The following is an 18748-nucleotide window of genomic DNA, read 5'->3' on the forward strand; positions in this document are numbered from 1 at the left end:
CTTCATACACTAGGGGTTGTTTTTTCTACTCTACACCAGAAGGTTAAATATATATCCGAATGCCAAGTTAAGGAGGTTTTGGGAGATTAATCTGTGGCCAGATAGTGCTTAGTGGCCGCCATCCAACATAAACCTAAGACTGAGTCCTCGGCCTCTACTGGAGAGGATTTATAGCAGTTAAAATCTTCGGAGTTGCCTATCGATGACTCAGCCAAGAGGGTGAAATGAGAAGATTTAGTAAAAATTGTTATTGGCGATGATCCTGAGAAGTTATTTCAAGTTGGGTCTCAATTACCCATTCAAGAGAGAGAGGTGTTACTAGAATTTCTTAAGAGAAATATAGACATGTTTGCTTGGAATGCTTACGAAGCCCCAGGGGTGGATCTAGAATTCATCTGTCACCATTTGAATGTCAACCCATTGGCCACCCCTAAGAAATAACCTCCTCAACGCCCATCTAAGAAACACTTTAACGCAGTACGAGAGGAAGTAACGAAGCTCAAGCAAGCTAGAGCTATTAAGGAAGTTTTTTTTTATCCTGAATGGTTAGCTAATACTGTGGTGGTGAAAAAGAAGAGGGGGAAGTGGCGAGTGTGCATAAATTTCATAGACCTGAATAAGGCTTACCCGAAAGATCCATTCCCTATGCCTAAAATAGATTAGTTAGTGGATGCAACTATAGGCCATCCTCAGATGAGCTTCTTGGATGCCTTTTAAGGGTATCACCAAATACCATTAGCCTTGGATGATCAGGAGAAGACTGCTTTTGTCACCCCCATTGGAAACTACCACTATAATGTGATATCATTTGGTTTGAAAATGCGGGATCTACCTACCAAAGAATGATGACGAGGATATTTAAGCCACAGTTCGATAAGAATATTGAAGTCTACATCAATGAAATGGTAGTGAAAAGCAAGGTAGCTTCTGAGCATGTGGGGGACCTTGGAAACATCTTTGAAGTTCTTAGAAAATATAAGTTGCGTCTAAATGCTTCCAAGTACTCGTTCAGCGTGGGATCAGGCAAATTCTTGGGCTATATGGTAACTCACAGGGGGATTGAGGTCAACCCTGACCAAATAAAGGCTATTAGCAGTTTGCAACCACCTCAAAATCCTAAAGAAGTTCAAAAATTGACCGGAATGGCCGCTACCTTAAACCGATTTATCTCTCGGTCAACAGATAGATGTAGACTTTTCTTTTTGTTGATTAACAAGTGGAAAGGGTTTAAATGGACTGAAGAATGTGCCTTAGCTTTCCAATAACTTAAAGAATATCTCACTCGGCCACCTATCATGTCCAGTCCTGAATCAGATGAAGTCCTATTCACTTACATCACTGTGGCCCCTTATACTGTAAGTTTGGTATTGATATGAGTTAATCGTAGTATGCAACGGTCAGTTTATTATGTGAGCAAGTCGCTGCATGAGGTCGAGGTTCGTTATCTTCCACTAGAGAAAGCCATCTTAACGATAGTACATGCCACACGAAAATTGCCCCATTATTTTCAAGCACATACAATCGTCATCCTCACCCAACTTTCATTTAAAGCCATATTACGAAGTGCTAATTACACTGGAAGAATCGCTAAATGGGGCACGGTTTTAGGAGCTTTTGACATCAAATACATGCCGCACACTTCCATCAAGGGCCAGATCCTTGCGAATCTAGTGGCCAAGTTTACTGAACCCTATCTAGAGGAAATAACGACGACACAGATCATGGATGAAAAATCAGTTGGCATGATCTCCCAACGAGGTCCCTTATCTTAGGAAGTGTACGTGGATGATGCAGCGAATCATAAGGGCTCCGGAGTGGGGTTAGTGTTGGTATCCCCTGAGAAAATCACCATTGAAAAGTCATTGAAGCTAGACTTCTCGGCTACAAATAATGAGGCCGAATATGAAGCTCTACTGATGGGAATGACCATGGTTCAAAAAATGGGCGGAAAGGCAGAGGAGATGTTCTAGGACTCAAGGTTAGTCGTCGACCAAGTAAAAGGAGAATTCAAAGCGAAAGATGAAAGAATGCAGGGGTACTTGAGTCAAGTTAGACACCTGCAATCAGAGTTCGAATCTTTCAACTTGCTACACATCCCTAGAAGCGGAAACTCATATGCTAATTCCCTAGTCACACTTGCGACCTCTTCGACACAGAATCTGCCTCGGGTTATCCTAGTAGAGGATTTGTACAAACTCGCAGAGATGAGAAGAGAGACAATTCGAGTCCACCAGATCAAAGCAGTGCCTAATTGGATGGACCTTATAGTTCTATTCTTGAAGGAAGATACTCTGCCTAAAGAAAAGTAAGAAGCTGACAAAGTACGGAGAAAGGCAACTCGATTCTGGCTGTCCGAGAACCAGAAATTCTACAAACGTTCCTTTTCAGGACCATATTTGTTGTGTGTACATCCTGAGACAACTGAATTACTCCTCGAGGAGCTACATGAAGGAATTTGCAGAAGCCATACTGGATGTAGATTCTTAGCACATAGAGCCATCACCCAAGGCTATTGGTAGCCAAATTGCAAAGGGAGGCCCACGAATATGTGAAAAAATGTGATCAGTGCCAACGGTTCGCCCCAAACATACACCAATTGGGGGGAATCCTTATTCTACTATCCAGCCCGTGGCCATTCGCTCAATAGGGCTTAGACATTATGGGTCCATTCCCCAAAGCAGTAGGAAATAAGAGATACCTGTTGGTCGGCACAGACTATTTCACCAAATGGGTCGAAACTAAACCCCTAGCAAACATCAAAAATGTGGATGCCAAGAGATTTGTCTGGAGAAACATTGTCACTTGGTTTGTGATTCCTCATACCATTATCTCGGACAATGGCCTTCAGTTTAATAGCAAAGCGTTTAGAAGTTATTGTTGTGAATTGAGAATCACGAATAAATATTCTACCCCTACTTATCCCCAAGGGAATGGACAAGCGGAGGCTGTTAACAAAGTTATAGTAAATAGATTAAAGAAAAGGCTAGATGATGCGAAGGGTAAATGGGTGGAAGAACTGCCACATGTTCTCTGGACGTATAAGACTACGCCTTATAGATTTATTGAGGAAACCCCCTTTTCAATGACTTATGGGACTGAAGCTGTTATCCCTTTGGAGACTGGTTTCCCAATGTTGAGAACTCATTCATTCAGTCTGAGTAATAATAATGAGCAGCTAAGGAAGAATTTGGACCTGATTGAAGAGAGCAGGGAAAATGCAATGGTCCAATTAGCATATTACCAACATAAGCTTAAACAGGGTTATAATGCCATCGTGAAGATGAGACCATTAACACCTATTCATCTAGTGTTAAGGAAAGTTGTGGGCGCTGCAAAGAACCCAACATGGGAAAAATTAGGACCCAATTGGGAAGGACCATACCGTATTACCTCAGGGGCTGGTATCAGAGCATATTTTCTAGAAGATTTAGATGATCATGTAATACCATGCCCATGGAATGTAAAAAACCTTAAAATGTATTATTATTAACGAGTTTTTCCTTGATCAATATGTTTATTTGTTACATAAAGGTTGTATATTTTCTGTCACTTCAACTTATATAAATGTTTAAACTTAAACTCAATCATGCTTGAAGTCCTTGGACTAGATGATATGAGTTGGTTAACACTCCACTACAATTTATGTAAGTGTTTAAACTTAACCTTGGTCATGTCTGAAGTCCTCAGACCAGATGCTTTGGAGAAATTAATACACTGACATACTTTATAAAAGTTTAAACAGACCCTAAGTCATGTTAGGTCTCTCGGACCACATACTTGGATGAAATTAACACTTCATGGCATCTTTGTAAGTGTTTACACAGAACTTAAGGCGAGTATGATTCCTTTTTTATTCTTTACAAAGTTCACTATTCATCTTTATTAAGTCCGTTCTTCATTGATATCTAGTCAAAATTACTTGCCCTGGTAACGGGGTATTATTATTATTGGTTCTTATTGGTACTACTATTAACTTTTATTAAAGCTAAAGTGACAACAGTTAAGGATTCTTTGCAATAACAGTGAGTCTGAAAACAAATAAAGAAAATATATGGGAAACAGAAAAGGAAGTCTATTCATTGATTGCAAAGGAATAGTACAGTAAACAAAATGAAAAAATGACACTTAAATATAAATAAATAAAAAAAAGAAAATAGGGCCTAAGTCTTGGAGCCTAGGTGATCGTCTTTTTGGTTGGGTTTGGAGATAGCAGCATCCTTGGCTTTGGGGTCAGCTTTGTTACCTTTAGCCTCTGTAAGTTTGGCTTTGGATGCAGCTTCTTTGTCCTCAGCCTCAGAAGGAGCTTTCTTCTTCTCCTTGCCTTGGACCTCTTCAGTTTCCTTAACCTGATCATCTGCCTAGCCTAATCCCTTTGAAGCTTCAGGGTAAGGGAGAACAGTTTGGCTGACAATGGGCTGTTCAGATAACTATAAGGCGTGCTCAGGGGCGGAGGAGTCAGAACTTGGGAGTTCACAGATCTCAAGATGGTAATAAATACTACCAGGTTGCCTCAGTTCGAAATCTGCAAGAACTCTTGTGGCGTCCAGGGCCTTACCCCACAATATGTCATAATAGTCCTTGTAAACAGCAGAGAGCTCCTCGGCAAGTCTCACCTGAGTTTCTTCAACACTGAGTTTGTAAGATGCTAGTTTTTCTACTTTAATAGACTTCTTAGCCAATTGGACTGCCTCCCTAGTCCTATGCAACTCTGCCCTAAGATCTTTCACTATTTGTCTCTCTGTGGCCAAATCTATTTCGGTCAGATGAAGCTTCTGGCATTAGTCCTCAGCCTACTTTTTAGTAGTCTTAAGGCCTGCCTCAGCACTGTCCCTAGCCTGGATAGCTTTTTTCAACTTCTCGGACAGTTTAGCTTAATCCTTCCTAAGAGCCCCTAAAGTCTTCTTAATCTCAGACCAATATTAGGCCTCTACCTTTGCCTCGTTGTGGGCATCCTTAACCCATTCCTCGGCCACATAAACCTGTTGAGTAATCTGCATAACAGAAATAGGAAGATTCCACATAAGACAAAGAAAAAGGATGAATAAGAGTGACTGAGAATTTACTTATAGGGGTGGGTCAAGTCACTCACCATAGCTAAATCCCTCTTAAGGGATAGGAAAAGCTCGGGCTGCTTGAAGCGCCTGTAAGCATCCATATCTCTTGGCAGAAGAAGTGGCTGCTCCAAGGCCTCAGCAATGTAACCCGCTTGCCTTCCTTGAAAATTTCGAACTGAGGCGTCCCAAGCAATAGGGGCACTCTCTATCTCCAACTTGGGTGACCACGTGCGCGGTGGTCGGCGCACATCAGCCCCGAGAGGGTCCTCTCGGCTCTCAACAGAAGAGGACATTCTGCCTCGCTGGTCTTTGACCACCTTTTGTTGTTTATTTCCCTTTGAGGGACCTACCTCACCTTCCTCGAGAACCTCATTTGGCCTTTTCTTCTTTAGCTCGGGGATTGGCTTCAGTCCGAGGTTAATGGGAAGCTGAGAGGGGGAGGAGGAAGGTTAGCCGAAGGCTGGGACTTATTGATTTCTTTTGATGCAGATACTTTGTTTCTCGCCTTCATAAGGTCCCTTAGACTTTTACTATCCGCTTTCAAGGCCATTTCTTCTTCCTCTTCGTCTGAAGTGCCTTCCAAATAGGTGACCACAGGAGCTGGGGCGTGAACACTTGAGTGTCTGTCCGGCTATTTTTCGGCCTCTGATACTAAAATCACTTGTAATCCCTATGTTTCCTCTTCTCCGAATTGAAATTTATCAATTTCCTCTTCGAACGAGGAACTAGAAGAGGCAACCCCTTCTCCAGACGCTGCTATGTCAAAGGGAACCTACTGAACTGGGTGGGCGAGTAGGGGAACACCCTGTGGGACCGGATGTGCTACTGGTGGAAGATCATACGGAGCCAAAAAATTAGGCTAAGATACGTTGATTCGAGTTATCCGCTGGTCACTTGCTCTTATAGCGTTGCCGACTTCTTGAAATTTTTCTGAAATAGGTTTGAAGTTCAAAATTAGATGGACAGCACAAAGTTGCCCATCTTCACTTACAAAAATTTGGGATTTCAGCAGGTAGTTGAGGGCTGCAACGTTAGTCAAGCTGATCTGAGGAGCTACATGCCTTCTAACTGTTAATGCCAAAAAAGAACTAAGCATAGTCAGAAACTTAAAGTCCACTGTTTAAAAAACAACAACAACAACAAACAAACAAACAACAAAACAATAAGACAAAAAGAAGTAAAACAAGGTCGATGACAAAAAGCCTAAATCTATTGTTAGGAGACCTAAATTTAAGATATCCTACCTGGCTCTACCGCTTAGGTTGGGCAATGAAAACTGTCATGCCATGCTCCCGAAGCAATCAAGTAGTCGTCTTTCATCCCCTTGTTAGATTTGGGGAGACAGGAGATGAGCCTGACAATATCAGATCGAGATTTAAGGTAAAATCCTGCCCCTTTTTGTTTATGACACTCGTACATATAGACCACGTCGTGCCTAGTAAGCCCCAAGCCTAAATGCTGGTTCAGAGCATCGATACTACCTAGGATCCTAAAAAGGTTGGGTGCGCACTGGTGAGAACAAATTCTATGGTTACAGAGATAGTCCCTTGTAATATCACCCATGGGGAGAGTCATTCCCCCTTCTATGAAAGCTATCATAGGGATTATGACTTCTCCCATTTCTTGGTTAGTTGCTATTTCTTTTGGGGAACAGTACCGCAGGGCAACCTCCTACAGTATGTGATATTCTCTCTTAAAAATCTTTATATTTGCAAGGCTGTCCACTAAATACTTAAATCTACCAATTTCGGACAAATAAAAAGGAAAAACACTAGAAATGACAACTGGGGAAAATGAGAATTTAAAGGCCGTGGAGAAAAAGAAGGGTTCGAAGAAATCAAAACTTACGCAGAAAAAGGTGAGTGTTGATCATTGAAATCTTTAGAAGAACTCTCAAAGATCTCTAAAGAAATAAGAGTTCGATGATTTAACAAGTCTTGTGAATTTGAATGCTCGAGTTCGCTGGAGAGTTTGAGAGATTGTAAAGTAAGGGAAAAACGATTTCCTGCAAGACTTTATATAGAGGGCAAATAATGGGTGGGAGTTATCCCGCCCAAACCTTAATGAAAAATATCGACTGTCAGATTAAGGCCTCACCATTAGATGCAAGGAACATAATGCCGCCTGGAGCAATTAATGGTGCTTCGCGGATTCCAAAACGTCAGTAGCAATGATGACACGCACAAAACTATACTCCTACATGTGTAAGCTCAAAAATTTTGATCCTATTATCCCTTCATTTTGAAACAAATCAAAATCCCACTTTTTCTCCTCGGATGCTAGGGAAAAACCAGAATTTTGAGGGGCTATTCTGGGAGTAAGGGCCCAAATTCGTATATTGAGCCTTGGGCCTTATCTGAGAGTAGGGATATGTCCAAGGAGGATTAAATGATTGGGAAGGGCATCGAAGTATACAATTACATGAGGAAAGAATGGAGGAATATAATTCGAGGAGGATTCCCTTCTCGAATACGATGAATATTGATCAATTTTGTATTTGAGCGATTTAGGTGACCTTCCAGAAAGTTTCGACGATAAGGATGAGATCCAGGCACGTACAAAGGCGATAGGAACTCAAAAATATCTAAAGGAAAAGCTTCTACCCCCGTATTAAATGTATTGCAACAACTTTCCTGGCCGCATTTATGTAGAGAAGACCCCTGAACAGTATAGTCTCAGTTATCACCACTCACCAAAAGCTAAAAAGGATGTCTGATGGGACATACACTCAAGTGAAGGCCTAGATGATTAACAGGTGTAGGATCAAGATGGTCTGAAAAGAACTACATAAGGGAAAAAATGTCCCATGAGGGAGGGATCAGAAAAAGAAGAGAAAAAAAAAAAGAAAAAAAGAGGAAAGGAATTACTGTAGCACTAAAAACTGTATTAACATTCAGTCTCATTGATTTAATTCATAATCCATCTCCTTGGACAATCATTTCATGAAGTTTTACGTGTATTTCTTGCTTGTTCATCTTTTAAATCCCTATTAGCCGTTGTCCAATCCACAAAAGGCCCAGCTCTTTCTCCCACTCTCTACAAATTTATTGTACTTGGCTCATTGGGCCTATATCCCATATCTTTAGGATTTGGGCTACAAATTGTGACCCTACAATGTTAATTTGCATTCATGAGAAAGTTTAATAAATTATAATTAGGTATTAATAGACTTTTATTTTTTACTAAATATGAAATTTGATAATTTTGATAGCTATTAATAAAAAATTATGATAGTTATTAATAGTTTGTTTGGCGGCCAGAACTACCGTTCTAACGATTGGTGTTGACAATTCAATCACCAAAGACATCGCTCCGGTGGTGGTCGCCAGCAGTCCAAATCTTTGGCACCAATGACTTTAGTGGCTAAGCCACCAATTTGGTAATTTACTTGAAAATTTTTATTTGTCATACCAAACTTTTTTTTTTTTTTTTTGGTGAACTAGAATTTCATTAAACAAAAACTAAAAGGAAATATAAGAGCAGGGTAAACAACACCCCAAGTGTCTGCTAGAAGCTGATACAAAATACAAGAAGGTGTAGTAGAATGTAATATAAGCATGTTTGACAATTTAAGCCCTTCTTTAGCCAAAATATTTGCGCAATGATTCCTCTCGCGGTGAATGTGGGAGATGCGAACTTCTTCAAAATATTGGAGGAGGGACCTGCAATCAGAAATGAGAGCAATGTGAGGATGATATGAGGTGGTAGTGTCACTGTGGGAATTGATAATGTTCACCACAGCTTGTGCGTCAATTTCAACAAGAAGATATTTAATGTTGAGATTTTTGGCAAGTGCCAGGCCGTCCCAAAGGCCCCAAAGTTCAGCGGTAAGAGCATGGGTGAGGCCAATGCCCCTGTTAAAGCTAGCAACCCATGCACCCTTGGAGTCTCTAATCAAGCCTCCTGCCGAGGCCATACCGGGGCTACCATAGGCAAATCCATTAGTGTTGAGTTTGAAGAAACCCGTAGGGGGAGGAGTCCAACCCAAGTTAACCACAGTATTTTTCACAGGAGGATTTTGAGATGGGAGGGTGTAGAAAGTATCGAGGCTGAGGGTTTTCCTACCAGACAAAGAAAGCGACTGAGAAAGGGTCTGTGAATCTTTTAGTAAGATGGGAATGTGACCATTAATTGTAAAAGAACGTGGGCTATTGGGCTTTGGATTTGGGTTATGCCTCAAAGAAGGATGAGCCAGACTTTAAGCTTTGGGCATAAGGGATTAGATGGGCTTGAGTTAAGATAAATGAGCTTGGGCTCACAATGAAGTGAACGTTGTACTTTGGGAAGTGAATCCAAACAATAATCTTTGGTGTCGATTCCCTCCTGTAGAGGCCTCTACAGTATTTTGAGAGTAGTCTCCATCGCCTACACGTTAAAAGATTTTGGAATCAATAATTTTGTCAATACACGTATCTCTTTGTCAAACACAATTGTCGTGTTCTTCTTCTATGTCGATGAGAAACTCTTGCATATATCCCTTCTAAAATTCTTTCATCATTGAAAGAGTAATTACTCTCGACCGGCAAAACTAGTCTCGAACCTCATAGAGAGACCATCCAAGCAGTGAAACTTTTTTTTTGGTCCTCTTAAGAGATTCCGTCATCCCACCAAACACTTATTATAATTGAAAATATTAATTTCTTCATTTTCTTTTTTTTCACCCTACCAAACAAAGGCTAAAGGGACTAGTAGGGGTGATTAGAGTTAGTGTGCAAAAACAAAATGGTGTCGGAGAATGTTAATACTGTTGTTCAAAAAGTCATGTTTAGTTTGTTAAATTACCAATTCTTTCAAATGATTAAGTTATTGAAAAATTATAAATTTTATTATTTAATCATATATTTTTAATACTCTCCTTCATATGTGAACTTAAATTTTCTTTTCATAGTTGAGGTCTAAGACGTAAGATTTTAAATAAAAGATTGAGTAAAAGAGATAAAGATTGCCCTCATGCTCCGACCATGTTAAATGACTAAGAGAATTAGCAAAAAGTATCTATTATATATCTTCAAAACCTATTTTATCTATTTTACCATCTCATTATACAACTCACCAAATATCTCAGTTTCTATTTTTACATACAACTCATTAAAATAATATAAACTATACTAACAAATAATATAAACAAATCAATTCTCTCTCTTCTCCGCCATCTTTCTCTTCCCTCTTTTCCTCTCTTCCTCTCTCACCCCATTAAAATATTATTTTTTATTCTTACAACCCACAAACAGTAGAATTGTATATATACAACCTTAATTAGTATTCACAGATGCTAAAAAAATTTACATACCCATATCCAGTTTAATGCTCTATTTTAGTGTCTTAGTTGCTAAAATAGCAATTGTGGGATTTTTACGCCCTAATGCTAATTGCTTTTAGGGGGTGTTAATGTGTTATTCTCTCAACATTTAAGATATTGAAAAATAGTAATTTAACCATGCGCATGATTGCAATGGTAGAATGCAGCTGAAATAGCAACTGTTATAAGGAACGTAATTTGTCAGAGACATTAAGAGCTTAAGTTTGCGTATACAGCAAGTTTGATTTAAACTAGTCGATCAGGCGTGTTTGGTTCAACCTGTAAACTTAGCTGTCATGCCAGATTCCAAATCTTTTTTATTTTGTACGAGTGTCGACTGAAGTCTGAAGTTGAACATATTTGTAGGATGTCCTATTGTGCATATTGTGTGTGTTTGGTTTCAAATTAAAAATGCAGTTTATTTTATTATTTATGAATTTCATTATACTTTTTAATATTATTTATGAATTTTATTATACTATTTCAATTAACTTTTACTTTTATCTCTAATATTTTCAATAAAAAAATTTCAATTTTAACTAAATAAACAGATTTTGACTCGGCAGCATCAAAAATCATAAAGAAAAAAACAATAGCAGTTCTGTATAAGAGTACATTTTACTGTGTCACATTTGTAGTCACTTTATTGATCTCAAAATTTTGTCCACTGCTAAAGTCTAAAACAACCGCTGCACCACTGGGCCCAGAAGAAGAAAACATAACACAATGGGCCCATAAGCGAAAACGGGAAGCCCCTGTAAACAACTACTCTCAGCTTTTTTGAATCCAAGTGGTGGGTTTCTTCATGTTCAGTCACTTGTCCAACTGCGACCCATCATTTGGCCCATTGGGCCCTATTCATTAAGCTTCCACGTTTTACATTTTCATTTTCTTTTTTCTCTAGCAACTATTATTAAAGTATCAAAATTGGTAGACCCCATAGTCACACATCCTTGTTTTTTTTTTGCTTAAGCCTTAAAAAGGCCCACTTGTTTCATTATTTTTTTGCACAGCTCTCCTTCTCGAGGTTCCTACTTCCTAGTTAAAGAGCCAAGACTTGTACACATAAGAAGCAAAATAGGAGCAAGACATGGCACAGTTTCATTTTGTGGAAAACCAGCATTTGGAGGAGCAAAAAAACTTTAGAAAGAGGTTTGTGGTCATGGCAAAGGAGCAAAAGGCAAGGTTTTACATACTGAGAAGGTGTGTGGTCATGTTACTATGCTGGCACAAGTATGGGAAGTATAATTAGATGGTTTAATTTTTAATTTTATTTTGTTAGGTACTTTGTATTTTAAGCTATTTATTAAGCAGGAAGTTCAAGTGTAATACCAATTTTATATAATTACACCAATTAAAATTATTATATGTTTAATTTTTAGGGGTGTATATCTTTTGAGCAAGTGTTCATGGTGATGTTATGAGGGCTTACGACAAGAAATGTATTAATATATATATATATATACTAGTATTATGTCCATGCGATGCATAGCTTAATAAAAAAATCATATGTAAATTAAATGTTTGGTAAAAAATCATATATAAATTAAAAAATATATTTTGATGTTAAATATTGATTTAAAAAAAACACTATTTCAAAAGTACTAAGAATTAGCTTTCAATTCCTATTAAAAAAAATAAGTATGAGAATCACTAACCTTTGTTGTTTGTTGTTGGACTGAGATTATGATAGGATGATAGATCGTACATATTAATAACACAAATTTCCTTACCTTTCCATCTTAATGTTACAAATTGTATCTAGATTTTACCTACCTTTTGTGATGATTGGTATAGAATTTTAAAAGAGAGAACCCGTACAATTTTTTTGCAAAAGATTATTACAAATTAGTTGTACTTTTCTTTAGTTGCTTTATAACTTCTTTGGATAAAGTTATGTTGATAACAACTTCTTCTTCTTTGTGGGTTTTTATTGTATTTTAATTACAATGATTTTTTAGATAAATATAACATATTATTTGTTCTTATCAACCTTTCTTCTATTGTTTTATCACTTCTTAGGATAAATTAGTTTTGTTCATTGTGTATTTTTTTTTTTTTTTTAAATTTCTACGATTGATAATTAGGTTTTAATAAAAAAAAATCATAATCTATTTCCTTACATATCAATCACGTTTTTTTTTTTTTTTTTTTTTACATTATGTTGATATCAACATTTTTTTTCATTCTATCCATAAAAATATGACCTTTTTTATTCCATTTTTTTCATGGGATAACAACAAACACGTTAATTAGAAATCCTAATTATAATAGGATATAGTGATATACATAATATTTAATTTTTATTTTTATTTTAAAAAATTCTTTGATTTTTCTTCAATTTTGTGCGACCACTTAGTACAACTACGACTTCTAAACCCAACTTTATTATATAGTATATGATTAGTTAAAGTCCCGTGCGTTTACTCATCAGCTTATATACCATATAATTAATTTGAGAAATATTGAGTAAATGAATAATATATATATATATATATATTCAAAAATCACAATGATGTGATTAAATCTAGAATTAGGCTATACCTGAAAAAAGTATATCATATTATCTTAATAAGGTTAAAGAAATTAAAGTTGTACCTTGTGAAAGAGAAAAAAATTGTGATAGTTTAAGCATTATAAAGTATAAACTTTGATAACCTTGTTGTGTGCAAATAATATTTTCTTGGGTGTGTTCAATACTTATTTTGAGATTAAATATAGAGACAAAGAGAGATTAATATTTGAAAACCCATTTAATGGTTTTTGTTTACCGGATAAGTTTGAGGCTGTTTTGAGTGTGAGTATTGCTACAAAATTGCTGATGTTATGCTTGTAAGGGAAGCCTGTCTTCTTCCTCAATCGCATTCGATGATTTTTCTCCACAATCTTTTGTAATCATAATGTAAAAACAAAAACAAAAAAATTAGTAGATTGAATTCTAAGTAAATAAATTAGCAGTTTCTCAAAAAAAAAAAAAAGTAAATAAATTAGCAGATAAAACAAAACAATTACTTAAAAATAATATTAAAAAAATCATGTAGTCTACACATGAGGTTTAGGGAGGAAGAAAAAAGAGAAGGATGAAGATAACTGATGAAATACTAATGATAATATGGAGTAGGACTTTCAACAGACAACATATATAGAATTCTCAAGGTACGGAGAAACACAATTGAACTATAAAAATGTCTTTAGGGCTGGATCTTAAGGTTTCGTAGTTTTTTTTTTTTTTTTTAAATGCTTTTTAGTTGAATTGCTCAATATGTGTTTAGAATATCTAAACTACAATTTATAATCTTCCAAATTAAAGTAGAGTATAGGATTGAAATATTGGATATTTGTTATCCAATTAGTGGAGAAGAAGTATAATTCCTTTTTATAGGGAATCAAGTAGTTTCTCTTTTTTGGACTCCAAACTTAATCTATCCTCTTCCTTTCTCCTCGGAAGATTAAGATTGTGTGAAAAAAAGAGAAGATTAACATCATCTAGAATTTATACACTTGGAAAATTAAGATCATCCGGGGATCTATGGTGACAAAACATAAAAATAAAAAAGAAAAAATAAAAAAGAAAGAGAGAAGAAGTTATAAGATAGAATAAAAAAGTGAAGAAAACAAAAGGTTAATATCAATTTTTATTTACATTATTTAACATTTTTGTTCATTCTAATATCCATTCCGTATATTGACCTAACAAATAAAAATAATAATGTTAATCTAATTATATTTAATGATAAGAATAAATTAGAGTACTGGTAGTCGTAAATCTAATTTTATTTAATGATAAGAATACATTAAAGTCCTAGTAGTATACTATTCTTTTTTAGTTCTTTAAAAATCTAAAAATTTAATAAAATTTCTGCAATTTGGTGAAGTCACATGGCGCAATCACGGCGTCTAAGCCCAACTTTTATTATATATAATATAATATAATATGATATATATATATATATTATATTTATGTTTTTATGCCTAGATAAACTAAGCACGTGTCGTGAAACAAACGAAAACTTATTATCATGAATCCAGTCTCCATGAGGTGCCATTATGTTTCAATGAAGATTATTTTTCCCCTTGTCTTGCAAGAATGGCGCTCTAGAATGCGACAGCCAACATCAATTTAAGGTGTAAAATCAAATGCAGGTTTTTGACAAAGCCAATTCATCTGGCATCAATCTCTCGACATGTCATTTCCTTACTTTTATGCGTATTAAATTGAATTTTGGGACCCTCGGATTCTCACCTTATCAATTCATATTTACATAGCACTAGGCTATCAAATACTTTCAAATTTACCATAAAAACTATTTTAGTTTCACAAATAAATATTTAATTAGTGTAGAGCACTATATATAAAGCATCAAAATTTAGTGAACATGCATGAACTTGAAAATTACGTAAGTCCCCAGCCTAACTCAAATGCAGAACAACGACTCTATAGTGTGTTAGAAAGTTTGAAGGGAAAGGGAAGTAAAGGGTTAGGAACTTAGGGGAAAGGAGAGGAGAGGATAGGGAAGTGGTACCCCTTCCTCTTATTTGGAAATTTTAAAAATGATTTTTATATGTTTTACATTGTACTTGCAATATAAATTTACATTGTAAAATGTAGATATACAAAAAGTGACAAATGTTGTATATTTATTTGCAAAATTATACAATATACAATGTTAATATATATATATATATATACATATACCCCTTTATTTAAATGTTTTAAAAATTAAGTAAAAAGATGACAATTTGTATCCAACCCGTGTACTCAATGGGATGGGGGAGGGTATTAAGATGTCCACCAGTAGCAGGTCCATGATGGGGGACTAGAGATGCATCCTCCAACCAACACCATACTTGTGTAGATTATATATAGATTTGTATTAAATATTTATCTCTCCCTCTCCAACGACCATTGTGCTTCGTCTCAAACCCATTGTCGATTTGAGAACCAACTCTCTCTCTCTCTCTCTTTGGGTTTCCATTGTGGCAACACAAGATGAGGTGGGGTCCAATGGGTGCCCATTGGGGTGAGGATGGGGGCAACAAATTCCCTCTAATGCAAGGGTGGGGGTGGAAAATATGATATTCGTCCCAAGCCCGTTTTGTTGCCATTTCTATTAAGTAAGGAAAGAAGAGAAAAGGAAAATAGTCATATAAATTAACAATTATGACTATGTTTTACTAAAAAAAAAAAAGATATATATTATAGAAATAAATTAACAATTTATTTATTTTTAATATAAATGGAACTCCTCTCTTATTGCATCCCCTCCCCAAAAATGAGGGGTTTGGAGGGTAAGATTGTAAGATACCCCCAAACACACTCTTAAGTCTTAAGATATTCTATTCTAATAACTCCACTTTCCTCTTCTCTACCGTCATTTACTATTCCAACCTTACCATTTTAGACACACATTATATCTCCCCCTCATTGGCAATGTGAGACTTTGTCCACGTAGACTCATCAATTGTTTTTTTTTTCTTTTTTTGTTAATTAATTTAAAGGAGAGGAGTAGACAAGGCCTTATAGTTATAGCCTTATAGGTGATTCGGTGAAAATCTCACGCTTATTTTAAAGGATAATTCTAATTCTCGGATAGCTTATGTAGTTATAAGACCATCGATCGCCAACAATACTTAAAACTTGTAGCGCTGTCACTATGTAATTTGTTTCAAAGTTAACATGTGCAATCTTTATATTTCTCGATGTTCATGGAAGATTAATTAGATTATCAAAGTTCGTCACTTTAAGTCTATGAATCAATTTAAGGTTGAATTAGCTTTTCTTGTTGATAGGGAAGATCAGCATTATTGAAAGTTCTAAAATGCTTACCACGATTGAATTACTTACCTTATTGCCTGCAAAAAAAAAATAATAAGAATAATAATAATTCTCTACTGCATCCATTAATTAGATCTTGAGATGTTCCTATTCATCTTTTGTGATATCAAAATCTCTTTTATCAGTTGATGAGAATAATAATAGAGAAATGGTTCTGAAAAAGTAGGGGGAAAGTGATGAGACATGTCTCGTACACCACAACGAGGAGCTTGAATGAAAAGGAACAACGATTACGATTGGAGCCATACAAATGTAAGCTGTAGACAATTAGTCTAACAAAGTAATCCTATTTTTACAGTACTAGATAGCAACTAGTTTGCTTGAACAATCGGAAAGGTCGATAAACTTGAAGATTTGAAATCTTGGCATGGAAAATGACTTGCTACTATTATAGATTTATAGGTTCATCTGAATTCAATTTTCAGCTACTTAGCCTACTTTTATTGAAACATAATCTCGCTCTCATGCTTATTATAGATGACCATATACACACACGATTTAGCATATTGTAATACTTTCCAAAAAGATTGCAGGCAGACGACACAATAAGAAAGTTAAATACTATGCATTAGTTGCAAAAGTGATTGAACAACTGAACCTACGAAGTGCCTCATCGGAGGTTGAGTACCAAAAACACCAGCCAAATCCAAAAGCAAAGGTTCTTGCCGTTTGATACATAAATGCTGATTGAACAAAGCCAACATCCTTCTCCCCCTACTCCATCATCCATAAATGCTACATTAAAAGCTCCAGATTTGTGTCCGTGAGCTTTTTCACGATTCCTGTACCTTCTTAAATTAATATTAATTCCAACTTCCTTTGTTGTTGGGTAGTTGGAAATTTAAATGCAACTTCTTCAATGCTACCATTACTACCCATCTATTTTTGTTGCATATTGGGCACTACTTTAAGAGATAGAGAGTCTCTTCTCTCTTTAGTAGGAGTATATACATGATCTCCAACCCCCACACTGCCTTGTCCCTCACTCATTATCTCTTCCAGTTCCTTTCTTAATAAACTCTTTTAAGTCATTTAGTTTGAGGTGCTAGCTATGAATTGCATCACTCTCACTTCTACCAAATAATTGCATTTTCCTTCATATATATTATGTCTTCTTGTGAATATATGCTACTTCTTTCAATATTTTTTATTTATTGGTGTTATGAATTGCTTTTTCTCTTACGTAGGTTTTGTTTTATTTGCAGATTTGTTGCTAGCTAAGCTAAGATCAAACGTGGTGATGGGAGAGATGGATCAGTTTAACGGGATATTGGTCCGGTTCAATAAGAAATCAGCGTTCAAAATGTTATGGGCCCTGCTTTTTGATTGAGCCGTGCCAATATCACGTTCCACTGCTCCCAAATCCTCGTATTGTTCCATCAAAGGATCAAAGATAATTTCTTTCTTTCATAGCCTGAAACCCCAGGGCATGGAAGGTAAGTCCTGGTGCATTCTTTCTTTTCTTTTTCCGTTTTATCTTTTTAACTCAACAGTTAACTTTTCTTTTCTTTTTCTAATTTTTTTGCATTGATGTTCATGAATTGAGGTAATTAATTAAAAGTCTCCTTGTGCAGTTTGTTCAACCCAAGCTCTTTGTCATGATGATATGGTTCTATGATAGACTCGTTCACAAGAAGAAGACTCATGGAGCAATGTTGAAAATAAACTTTGATAGTCTTTTTTATTTTCTTTGCTTCACTTGCTTTTTTTGTGTAAGATGGTCTTTTTTATTTCCTTTGTTTTACTTGCTTTTTTTGTGTAAGAGAAAGGTTAGAGCATGTACCATTGCTTCTATTTTTTGCTTCATTAATGGGTCTTTCAAGCACAACTCATTGCTAAAATTTGACACTTCTGCTCATTTCTCTTTGAATATTAACTGAGCAAATCGTTTTTGCTGCAAATTTAGCGCCAGCATATGGAAAGTGAAGAGAAATTTAACAAGTATGAAGTTTGTTGTAGTGAATCTGAGGCGGCAAGAACAATTTTAATGTATGTTTCCTTTCGAATCTAAAACAACAGCTTGCGTTTAAAAAAGAAAAAAAAGAACAATAGTTTGCATAAAGAAGTACTATTATTAGTAGGTTAAAAACTCACGTTGAGAGTAGGAACTTTGGCCGACGGCTTAAAGTTTGGCCATAAGAGAACACCTCAGCAAACACATTCATATTTTGCTAAGATATGAACTAAGTATTCTGGTTTTTGAAACATAATGCTCCTCGTTTATTATTACAAGATTTTATAATAATATGATATTCTTAAGGTCCATTTGGGAGGCAAAAAGAGCTTCTTAGACCCAAAAAGCTCTTTATATGCATTTGGCTGGATATCAGTAAACCTTTTCTGGGGACGGAAGATGAAAACTGCATTCTTAAAAGCCAAAGCTTCATGCATGAATCCTTCAAAATTTATATGTATGTGTGCGTTCAAAGATAATTTTTAGTATTTGTAATTCACAATATCTCAAATTATCACTTTAATAAACCTTCTTCTATAATGTTTGTAGCTCACAACTTGCTCTAACTTTTAACTTTCCAACTAATTAAATATTAAAATAAAATA

Source organism: Quercus suber, unplaced genomic scaffold (assembly GCF_002906115.3).
Source record: "Quercus suber isolate HL8 unplaced genomic scaffold, Cork oak 2.0 scaffold_135, whole genome shotgun sequence".
NCBI lineage: Eukaryota > Viridiplantae > Streptophyta > Magnoliopsida > Fagales > Fagaceae > Quercus > Quercus suber.